Source organism: Felis catus, chromosome E1 (assembly GCF_018350175.1).
Source record: "Felis catus isolate Fca126 chromosome E1, F.catus_Fca126_mat1.0, whole genome shotgun sequence".
NCBI classification, from domain to species: domain Eukaryota; kingdom Metazoa; phylum Chordata; class Mammalia; order Carnivora; family Felidae; genus Felis; species Felis catus.
Genome location: NC_058381.1, coordinates 61,701,802 through 61,711,139, shown reverse-complemented (window position 1 = coordinate 61,711,139; position 9,338 = coordinate 61,701,802).

Below are 9,338 nucleotides of genomic sequence, written 5' to 3'. Positions count from 1 at the left end.
TTTTTTATTTGTAGGGCAGGCCCTGGGCAGGAGGGAAGGACACCCACCCCACACCTCTCCGCTCCCCACATGGGTTTCTTCTCCAATCCTCTGTTATCCACACAAAGGCGCAAGTGCCTAATGAAAGTGGAAACCACAGGTGGTTCTTAGGGCCTCCCTGGGTTCGAGGCCAGCCCAGGGAGCCCTGAGGAGGACACCGCAGGCAAGACTGGTCAGCAGGCTCCTCCGGGCGCTGTCCTGTGGCTAGTATGACTTCATCCACCCCTCACCTTTGCTGGCATGAACTAGTCCATCCTAACTGGAGTGTGGCAGAAACACCAGGGCCCGGACCACCCTGCCCCCCACGGCTGCACCACCACAGCCCTGCTCCTTTGCCCTCAGCCTTCACGTGATCACACTGCCAGGCACTGGAGGGATATGGGCACACAGAACCTGTAGGGCAACCAGCCAAGGAGGCAGAGGGAAGAGGGAGGCAGGCCCCCAAGGGAGGGCTGTGGGGTCCCAGGACTTAGCATGGTGTGACCCCAGCCGGGCCTCATCTCCTTCCAGCTGCGCCCTCGTCTGGAGCTCCTGAGCCTAGATCAAGCCACAGAGAGGGTTTTTGTCAGGTGGGTTCGCCTCTGACAGGTACCACAAGAGGGCAGGCCTCAAGGGCCCCCACTGGAGACCCCTCCAAGGTGTGGGCTCAGGCCAGCAATCCCAGACTCCCAGCCCAGCAGCAAGCCAAAGGAGCAGGACTGAGGTCCAGACAAGACCCACAAAGAGCTGGAGAAGACACGTGTCCTGTTCAAGGCATTGCGGTGGCTGGCACCAGGGCCACTTGCCAGCCACCATTCACCCCACAGGGTCAGAACGACGGCTGCCTCTGAAACACCGGCCCCTGCAGAAGTCAGGAGGTAGGAGGAGAATGGCCCGGGATGGGGGGAGCAGAAGCAGACTGGGCTTCCGCTAGGTAGCAGTCTGGCAAGTGTGAGGTCCCTGCTGCTCAGCCCCTGCAGGTGTTCACAGGTGGCTGTGCCCATGTGGCCTCTGGAAGCTAGGTTGTGGTCAGGACAGTGGGTGCCTGGACCGTTTCCTTCCACCTGCGTCTGAGTTCCTGCCGTTGACGAAGATGATGCTGTTGGACATGGGTAGGAGGGGGCCGCCTGCCAGGTCCTGTCTGAACACTCTCTCCTACTTCATGAGCCTCTTCTCATGGGCTTCTGCAAGCCCCCCCAGCCACCTTGGACCCCGGCCACTGTCACAGTGACTGGCTGGGGTTGCAGGACCAGAGGAGCCACGTAGCCTGTGGCTGGGCACGCTGACTTGTGGCCAGGTACTGGGTCTCTTGACTATTTTACACTGTCCATATTTTATTTCCCTCTGTTTTCAATAGAACTTCTTTCTGGACATTTTAGTCCACTCGGCAATACTGAAAGGAGAACGCAAGGGGCCTTTGCTCTTTCTGGGCTAGAACCGGGAGGAGGGCCTCGTGCTCCGTGCCAGGGTGGAGTGGGGCTTGGGGCCGCAGGGACCCTCCTCTCCCACCCCCGGGTCCTTGGCACACAGGAGCACAAAGGACTCCGGCCGGGGTGGGGGGGGGGGACAGGGGGAGTTGGCTGGGAGCCTGGAGGCCCCTGTGCGTTCATTCGCATACACACAGACACACAGACGCACAGACGCACAGGCTCCTTGATGCCCGCCGCCTTTCTGGCACAGAGGTCCTGTTTCTCTGCCGTGCCCTCCCTCCTCCTCACACACAGCCCTCGAGGGAGTTTTGGGTTTTGTTTTTTTAGCATTTTTTCTTGTTGCCCCTGATCGAATTGATGACTAGGAAGTATGTGGCTTGGTAAGCAAAATGCTTCTGAAGACAGAATTCCAAAGCCCCCGGCAGCCGTGACCTCACCACACGGATATGCACCAAACCACGGCTGTTTTTATAAATTGCCACCCGCCCGGGGGCAGTGCACAATGGCCAGTGTTGACACTGGATTCCGCACGTTCTCAACAGCCCCCACCCCCATGTGGCTCCTGCACGAGGTGCTGCGTTCCCTGAACAGTCTGGTTTCCACCCTTTGAAGCCTGGTCGTAGCCCTTGTGTTGTCACATGTCGTCCCCACCCCCAGACCTGACCTCCTCCTTCCCCCCTGGGCCCATGGGTAGACCCTCACCTGTGACTGAGTGTTGCACCCCAGGGCAGGTGCCTGGGGCTCAGGGGGTTCTTCCGTGAGGAGTAGGACCGGAGCTTCTACTGTGCCCCAGGCCCCGCACGCCGCACTGGGAACAGAGGCCCCTGCCCTCCTCCCAGGACTCAAGGCCCCCATATCCCACATCTAGGGTTGTCCTGGTGGGAAGGTACCTGGGAGAGGAGAGACAGGGAGGGGGTGTTCATGGCGCCAGGGCTTTGGCCACTGTCCCTCCCCTGGGAGGGCTCTCTGGGACCCTTTGGACCTGCTGCCCTTGGCCTCTGCTCAAGGCTGACCCCACAGGCACACACAGAGCGACAGCCCCACCTGTGCCTTCCCCATTCATTTGTCTTCACGGCACGTCACCACCTGCCATCTAGAAGGGAGTCTGCAAGCCGGCAGGACCCCTGGGGTGCCACACACAGTAGGGCCACACCCAGCATTCACTGAAGGGATGTCAGTTCACAACTCTGGGGTCTCAGAGCTCCCCTGGGGCCTCCCCAGTTGTGACCACACAAAGCAGCTGGAGAAGGGGCAGCGTGACTGATCTCACTGATTAACGCGGTTCCCTGTCACATGATGCCTAGAACCAGTGCCTACGCAGATAGCTGCCCCAAATTTTACCCTGACAGCCCAGCCGCACCAGTTCCCACCACACAGGCCTGGACTGAACAGTTTAATCAATTAGTGAGACGGACGCCTCGTGTCAGCTGCAGCCCTGGTGAAGGGATCCCAGCCCCCACCCGTGGGACACACTGGCCTTCTCCCTGGGTCCCTGGCTTCCCCAAGAGGGTGCAGCCCCGGGAGCGGGTCTGGGAACCTGGCCCTCAGCCCCAGCTGGACGCTCAGTCATGTGGTGCCAGGCCCTCCCTGCAGCCGGCTTTCCTTCCAGAACCCAAGTGGTAGAGCCAGGAGGGGCCAACAGACTTATGCAACCATCTCTACTTGTGGACAAGGACAGTGGACGTGACCCGACAGGAGTGAGGTCACAGGGACCCTGATCCAGGGAGCCCAGATTCCCTCCCTACCAGCTTCCTCAGCCTTGCACACACCCACACACCCACAGATGTACATACATACTCCACACATCAATTTCTGCCTGGGGCGGGGGGTGGGGAGGGGGCAGTGTTCATTCTCAAAGCATTGGCACAGGGAAGCCCATCCTGCAGAGACTCAGGTCTGGAGCCTCCCCCTACTGTGTCCAGGTGGAGGTCAGGGTCAGGGTCAATATGAGTGCATGTGCACATGTGTTCAAGCATGTGTGTGTATGTGTGTGCACGTGCGCGAGCACATGTGCATGAGTGAGAGTGCATGCAAGCATGTGTGCGAGCATGTGTGTGTAAGCACATGTACACATTAGCATGTGTACAAGCATATTTACCTGTGTGCACGTGTGACAGCATGTGTGAGAATGTGCATGTGAGCACCTGTGCAAGCATTTGTGTGCAAGCACATGTACATAGGCATGAGAGTGTGTGTGCAATCATATTTACTTGAGTGCATGTGTGAGAACATTGTGAGAGTGTGCACGTGAGGACGTGTGAGCATGAGTGTGCAAGCACACGTACACGTGATATCGTGTGTATGAGCATATTTATGTGTGTGCATGTGTGAGAGCATGTGAGGGTGTTCATGAGACCACTGTGCAAGCATGTGTGTGCAAGCACATGTACACCTGAGAGCATGTGAGCATATTTACGTGTGTGCATGTGTGAGTGTGCAGGTGAGTACATGTGCAAGAATGTGTGTGCGAGCACATGTACATAGACATGAAAGCGTGTGTACAAGCATATTTACCCATGTGTATGTGTGAGTGTGCATGTGAGCACATATGCAGGCGTGTGTGCAAGCACATGTACACGTGAGACCGTTGTGTGGGCATATTTACGTGTGTGCGTGTGTGTGAAAGCACGTGTGTGCATGTGACCATGTGTTCATATGTCTCTGTGTTCCACTGTCTCTGCCTCCATTTCCACCCCTCCCCGGTGTCTAAGGTGTGAGTGACCTACTCCCTCTCTGCCACCACCTTACCGGAAGCTTTAGGCACAACCACACCAGCTGCGCGTGTCCTGACAACTCCCAGCCTGCCTGGAGATAAAGACCCTTCCTCGCAGCATGAGGACACCAGAAAGTTGCTCAATATCAACAGCCAAGAGGCTGTATGTTTCAAAGCCTGGCTTTGGTGAGTGGGAAAGGCCAGCAGGAAATAAGGCAAATCTGGCCTGATATCCTCTGACTTTCTTTCTAAAAAAGGGCGGAGCTGCAGGTCACTGGCTTCAGACACTGACCCCGGTGGTAATCTGGTGTATCTTCTCTTCTTGGTGCCACATATTCTGGGATGAAAACCTGCCAAGGGGGCCCAGGCAGCGTGCTCACACCGTGAGCCTTGTGTCCCCTGGTCCAGTGGGCAGACCCATGCCACACCACAGCTCCCAGCCCCCAGGCCCAAGGGTATGTGAAGGACAGGGCTCAGAAGGCCACTGAACAGGGCAGGCAGGCCAGCAGAAGGCCCAGGAGCTCAGGCACTCACATGTGTGAGCCGTAGACCACACTCTCCAGCATGCGCCCATCTTCATACGTAGCCCTTTATCCATGAAGGGTTGTCTGCTCAGGCAGATGGTGGCCCCAACTGGGGGTCCAGGAAATCAAGACCGTGGCACTGACATGTCTACCTCGTCCTCAAAACCAATGAGGGCCACGGAGGCCCGGGGTGCAGGGAGCCCTCAGCCTGCCTGGGCACTGGGGGCAGACCGCAACGGCCCTCTTGTCCAACCTCCTGGGTCCTGAGCAACAGAAGGGGCAGGGAAAGGACCCTCCTCCCCTCCCCTGATGAGGCAGTGGGTATGAGGGCAGAGGGGCTACCGGGGAGCTGGGAGGTCTGTCCTGGAAAAGTCTCAATCAGCACTTGATGCACTTTGGGGAGGGGGTCGTCTTAGAAGGTTAAGAAATGCTCTCCAGCCACTCAGGCAGGACGAAGTTTGGGGAAAGTCCTGGGCAGGGCTCCCCACCAGCCCTCCCGATTAGGGTTCTCCATGACCCTGAGCCCCAGTGTCCCGTCTCACTGTGGTGGAGAGCACCTCAGCGGCAAAGCCAGATGGGACCACAGCAGGCACCACCTTTTGTTGAGTCGGTCCCTCATGGGCCAGCAAGGACCCAGGGAACCCAGGCCTGGCTCTGCACAGCTGCTTTGGCGAGGCCTCTTCCCTGGGCACCTTCTGACACGTCTGTGTCAGGCGTGACCATGAGCAGAGCCCTGGCAGTCTGGGCGTGGCCTTAACACAGGGCAGGTGGGGCACCTCAGGGTGACAGGCAAGGTCCTGAAATCCAGCCACAGAAGAAGAGGGCCTGAGGAAGGGGGTTCCACAGACCTGGAGTGTGTCCTAAAGACCAGAGAGAGTAACAGATGGCCCAGGAGCCTTTCAGTACATATAAGGGCCATGAGAGGCCACCGGGAAGAGGGTCTTGGGCACTGGAGGAAGAGACCGCAGGTGGGCCTTGGAGGGTGTCACTGAGGCTGGGGATCAGTGGGTGCCAGGGGACTCCGCCCTCACGTCTGGGTGGAGAGGATGACTTAAGACAGGTGAGCCCAGGTGTGGACTGGCACGTCCCCTCTGAGCTGGCACCACACCTGGAAGCAGGCAGCTCCAAGCAGGGAGGCAGCAGGTTGGTTGGCAAAGAGGAAAAACCACCTGAGATAAGGGGAGGGGCTCAGAGACTGACAGAGACAGAGGGAGGGACAGGGAGACGGAGAGATGGAGATGGGAGGGGTGGGGAATGGGCACAATCCCCCAGAGACCTATCAGAAAACTCGCACCTGCCCCGTACTCTCCACCCATATGGAGTTATGTTCCTAAATTTGAGATTCTGATAAAAGTTATGAGCTTATTAAGGCACCGGGGTGGCTCAGTCGGTTGAGCGTCCGACTTCGCTCAGGTCATGATCTCACGGTCCGTGAGTTCGAGCCCCACGTTGGGCTCTATGCTGACAGGTCAGAGCCTGGAGACTGCTTCAGATTCTGTGTCTCCCTCTCTCTCTGCCCCTCCCCTGCTTGCACTTTATCTCTCTCTCCCTCCAAAAAACAAAACAGAACAGAAAAAAAAAACATGAAAAAAAATGTTTTAAGTTATGACCTTGTTTTCTGAAAATGCAAGTAGATATATGACCCAGCATCCTCCACAACTTAGGGGGATTCATGAGCCACAGAGGCCCTGTGAGTCCAGATAAGAAGGTACCTGGGTGTACTTTTCCCCCCACAGCTGCTGTAACAAACTCCACAATCTTATCGTGGCTTAAAACAACCCAAGTTTATTATCACACGGCTCTGCAGGCCCCAGTCCCACATGAGTCACACTGGCCTGAGATCCAGGGGTGGGTTCCCTCTGGAGGCTCCGAGGGGAAGCAGATCCCTCAGAGCCGGGAGCTTCCGGATGAGCCCTTCTCAAGCTGTGTCCCCTGGTTCTCTCTCTTCTGCCTCCCTCTCCCACTTTTAAGGAACCCTGATGACATTAGGGCCAGCAGATGATTCAGAATAGTCTCCCCATCTTATCAGCAATTGTAACTCCACCCGTGACTTTGCTATGTGAGGGAACATAGCTACAGGTTGCAGGGACTGGGATGAGAACATCTTTGGGGCCATCGATCTGCCGACCACCACAGGTAAAGGATGTTATCAGATGACAGACAAGGTAAGAGCGCATACATGGAAACGGGGCCCATCCAGAAAGGAATCAAAGAAATGCAAATTATCAACCTGAGACCCTGTGCCACAGTCTCATGGGCCAAGTGATAGGAAACAGAAAGCAAGAGGGATTTGCAGAAAACTTTTAAAAAGTCACCTGGCGCTCTGTCCCCTCCCCTGGCCACACAACCCTCCCACCCAGGGCCTTTGCACGCACCTTGGCCCCTCTCAGACTCCTGCCTTCCCGGGGCCCCGCCATGACCATAGCTGAAATTGCAGTGCAGCTTCCCCACCTACCCAGCTCTCCACCCCTGGGCTCTAGCAGCCACTTCACACAGTACAATTCATAGCCACCCAGCTCCCCTGGAGGGCAGGGTCCCAGTGCTGGAGCTAGAGGGGCAGCCCTGTGGTACAGCTGACTCCAGGCCTCATCCTTACCCAGAGCTAACAGGGTGCATCAGGCCGGCCAACCTGGCCTGGGATGTCTGCTGGGGGCCCTCACCTGGGGGCCACCTCACTACCAGAGGCCAGAGCAAGGATGCCCACACACGGCAGTCTTGAAGTTCCCCTGGGGCTCAGTGGGCCACCTGTGCAAGTGTGGGCCGTGGTCAGACCCCGATGGAGCATGTGGCCCCCACAGCTGCAGCCTGTCCCAGCCCAGCCCCTCCAAGCAGGTACCATGCTGCACAAAACCAGACATCATGCACAAAATCAGGGCCTGGCCGTGGAGGCCACAGGGTCAGCCTGACTCCCCACAGCCAAGACTGGAGAGAGGCGGGTGGCCCCTGAGTACTGGGGTACAGGGGCCTGAGCCCTTGGGGAGCCCAAACCAGCAGAAGGAGAGGTGTGAGGCCATCCCTGTGTGTCCGGCCAGGGATGGCAGAGTGAAAAAGGAGAAAGCGCTCAGGTTGCCTCTGGCACAGGAGGGCAGTCTGTAAACAGACTGCCCACAGATGGCATGGTTGACACAGCAGTGCAGAAAGCCTCTGTTTTTCTTGATCCCAGTGTCACCGGACAGGCCCAGACCTGGGGTCCTGCAACCGACATGCTCGAGAAACATGCTAAGAAAGGGTGTCCGCTGCAGCTGGGGCCAAGAGAATAAGGATGTCCCTTGCGGTCTGCTAGGAGGAGGCACGTCTAGGGCCATGCTGGGGTCCTGGTCAACCTGTGCAGGGGTCTGGGACATGTAGCTCTCTGGAGAAACACACAAGGAGGAGGTGAAGGCTCCCTACAAGGCCAGCAGGGAAAGGAAGGAAAGGGGGCCAGGCAGAGCTTTCATCCTGCTGGGAGGGCCTGCTTTTTCCTTAGAGCAAGAGGACAGGACTGCAGGGGAGACACTGAGGGTGCAGCTTGGCAGGAAGGAGGGCCTGGGTCACACCTCCCCTTCACCTTTGGACAGGGACAAAGAAGGGTGCCCACAGCTCCATTCCACACGGTGACTGGGGCTGACCAGAGCCAAGACAGGGACACTAGGCCAAGACCCTGGGGCAGAGCCACTGGTCAGCCAGAGGACCCTCCAAGTGCCTCACCCTGGCCCCTCAGGGCTCCACAGTATGGAGGCTCCCCTGAGGACAGACATGGGAAAGCAGGAAATCTGCTGTCACAGAGCAAGCTGGGGCACACAGGGACCTCAGATGGCTGCCGGAGGCCCCGGACAGCAGGAGGGCATGGCTCTCGGAAACGGTGACCCAGCCCCTCCCAACACCAAGCAGCCCTAGACCTCCAACACCAAACCCCACCACCACCAGAGCCACCCCCCCCCCCCCCCCACCGCCCAGACTCTGGGGGGAGGACACAGGCCCTGTTCTCCCTCCAGGTGTCCAGCTGGAAGACCCTGCCCCGCCCCCGCCCAGAGCAGCTCTCACCTGCTGCCATGCACCAGAGCAGAAGCTGCCTCCACCCTGGACATCAGCACGTGGGGTTAGGTCCCCAGCTCCTCCCAGGCCCCCGTACTGACATAAGGAAGAAAGCCAGCCCTGAAACCGAAACCCAAACCCGACATTCTGGTTCTGCAGCACCTGCAAGCCCTGTGGCCTCCTCCAGTGTCAGAGTTAACACCCAGAAAAGCCCAAAGCATGAACCCAACAGCAGGGTCACTGTGGGCCTGGCTATCTACTGCACAACATACTCCTGGCATAGAACATCACAGTTATTAGCCACAGTAGGACCTGTTCCCATCACCAACCCTGCTGCTTCAGGTTGTGACCTGCTGGAGCCCACAGACCTGAGCACACACCTGAGCTGGGGCATGCCCGGGCCAGGCCACATCCACCACCCGAAGCAGGGTGCTCAGGAGTGAGGGCACACCCACCCGAGGCAGGGAACACCTGGGCTAGCACGCGGCACCTCCCTGTGGCCACACAGTGTGCCCGAGGCTTGGGTGCAGCCGGCACAGAGCTCACTAACCAGTGTCCTCTCCAGGGTCCCCCCTCAGCCTCAGCAGCTGTTTGGGAGAAATCACCTCACTCACACGGATGCAGGCTTAGATCTAATTA